This window comes from Gorilla gorilla, chromosome 15 (assembly GCF_029281585.2).
Source record: "Gorilla gorilla gorilla isolate KB3781 chromosome 15, NHGRI_mGorGor1-v2.1_pri, whole genome shotgun sequence".
NCBI lineage: Eukaryota > Metazoa > Chordata > Mammalia > Primates > Hominidae > Gorilla > Gorilla gorilla.
In genome coordinates, this window is record NC_073239.2 from 84,221,149 (window position 1) to 84,223,851 (window position 2,703).

The 2,703-nt window shown below is 39.7% G+C and overlaps 1 protein-coding gene across 4 annotated transcripts in view; it reads left to right on the plus strand.

The window, feature by feature from the left end:
- The window catches only part of PALS1 (protein associated with LIN7 1, MAGUK p55 family member), a 96,716-nt gene that overhangs the window by 91,015 nt on the left and 2,998 nt on the right, over positions 1-2,703 (plus strand). The window lies entirely within an intron of this gene.

Here is a 2,703-nt window from a genome sequence, read left to right on the forward strand (position 1 = left end):
AAATGTTGGAGGGCATTTGTCTTTATTGTCTTTTCTATTTAATTCATTTCTTTTTATGCTTTCTTTGACTATAATTTGCACTTGCTTTAGTTTCTCAAGATGAATGCTTAATTTTTAAACTCTTCTTCTTTTCAAATGTAGGCATTTGAAATTATAAATTTCCCTCGAAACAGTTCTTTAGTTGCATCCCGTAAGTTTTGGCATTGTATTTTTGTTACCATTTTGTTAGAAGTATTTTCTAATTTCCCTTCATTTTTTTTTTTTTTTTTTTTTTGAGACGGGGTTTCGCTCTTGTTGCCCAGGCTGGAGTGCAGTGGCACTATCTCTGCTCACTGCAACCTCCGCCTCCCGGGTTCAAGCAATTCTCTTGCCTCAGCCTCCCGAGTAGCTGGGATTATAGGCATGCACCACCACGCCCAGCTAATTTTGTATTTTTAGTAGAGACGGGGTTTCTCCATGTTGGTCAGGCTGGTCCCAAACTCCCGACCTCAGGTGATCCACCTGCCTCAGCCTTCCAAAGTGCTGGGATTATGGGCATGAGCCCCCGCCCCCGGCTCCCTTGTTTTTTTCTTTAACACATGAGTTATTTAGAAGTATGTTATATAGTTTCCACCTATTTGGAGATGTAAAAAAGATTTTAACTGATTTATAATTCCAGGTGGTCAGACCCTGAAAGATGTCAGTCTTTTCAAATTTGTTGAGCCTTATTTTATGGCCCAACATCTGTTCTTTCTTGGTAAATGTTCTGTGCACACCTGTTAGCATGTGTATTCCACAGTTTTTGGTGTAAAGGATGGTGTATCTGATTGTATTTATTCCACTTAGGTTTTTTTCTCCTTTGATATTTCTTTCTTTCTTTTTTTTGAGACAGAGTCTTGCTCTGTTGCCCAGGCTGGAGTGCAGTGGCACAATCTTGGTTCACTGCAACCTCCGCTTCCTGGGTTCAAGTGATTCTCATGCCTCAGCCTCCCAAGTAGCTGGGATTACAGATGTGCACCATCACGCCCAGCTAATTTTTGTATTTTTAATAGAGACGGGGTTTTGCCCTGTTGGCCAGGCTGGCCTCAAGCTCCCGGCCCCATCCTCCCAAGTAGCTGGGATTACAGATGTGCACCATCACGCCCAGCTAATTTTTGTATTTTTAATAGAGACGGGGTTTTGCCCTGTTGGCCAGGCTGGCCTCAAGCTCCCGGCCCCATGTGATCCACCTACCTTGGCCTCCCAAAGTGCTGAGATTACAGGCGGGAGCCCCTGCGCTGGTATTGGTATTTCTAATAGTGCTTTATTACTCAATGATAGAAGTGCTGAAGTAAAACAAATTTTCAATTTTAACTCTATAAAATTGTGCTAAGAAAATGATGGTGTTACAAAATGTAACCAACCGGTTATCTAGTTGCATTCTGAATCTCTGAATCTGTTCTGCTAGTATGAAGGCTTGAGAGTGGCTATCTAGCAGTATGAACTTATTGTCAGTTTTGCCTAGTTCAGCTAAAAATTTTGAGCTAAAACATTTTGTTTCATCTTAGTCGTGGATTGTAATTTGAAAGAGAACTTCAGACATGAAGTACTAAATAAGTGATATAAGCCATTTTGGCACAAAATGGAATAACAATGCCTTAAATTTGATAAAAACTAGGTGGATTGGGGCTTTATCATCTTCATTTCAACTCCAATACCACAAAGTTTCAGTTCTCTGTGGAGTTCTAGAATGTTCTTCCAATAATCTTGAGCTTACGGTAGACATAAGTTTTAGCAAAAATGTCAGTGTGTTCAGTTACAGTGGTGAAGTAGATTCCCTGCTGGGAACAAAGGATTCTGTGTGCCATATTCAGATGTACAACATTCCAGAATGAGAATTAGAGAGTCATGCAAGAAACTGCCTCAGGACAAGCCAGAGTTGTCATATTTTTAATATGTTTTCTTACTGTTACAGAAGTTCAAACAGTTGAATGATATAAATTGTTTTGTACTATGGGTCCAATATAGTATTGATGTGTGACTTTTATATCTGAGACATTTTGTCTTGAGTTTAAGTTAGTTGTCTTCATTGGCAGGGTGATTTGAGGTGAGTTTCACTTTCTTGAACCCATGTGCCTGATAATTAGAGGGTTCAGGATAAGTTTTGCACATAGCCTTGCTGCCTGCTTATCTTTGTAAAATGGCCCTTTCCTTCAGTCAGTATTTTAAAGTAGGCTACTCTATATAGTTTCCCAAACTCTGGTAGGATACTTTTAACTCTCTGCAGCAGATAGTATAGGGCAAGGGCTCTTTACTAGAGCCAAAAGTAAATGGCATTTTAGGTCCTTGCTCCAACCAGAAAGGTTCACTCCATATTACAGATGTTACTATTAGGAAGAGGTTATAGTGTCTAGAATGTTTGAAAACAAATGTTTGTAGGGAAACAGTGTGTGTTCTTGAAGCTTGTAGTTTTGTTGGTGAGATAAGACAAAATATGTGAAAACCTAAATAGTGGTATAAAACAGGATATATTGAGTCCCAGATGGTTCATAATGTGAGTCGTGAAGATGCCAAAGCAAAGGTAACCATTGTGGCCGTGACAGGGTTGGAAAGGAGCTCCTGAGGTTGGGAGAGACAGAAGGAAAGCTATGAAAGTTGCTTCTTGTTCTTTGGCCATCTCTGACTCATCCTATATTATTTGGTTAGGAAAGGAATTATCTCACAGTTTTTATCTTCTGTTTGCAG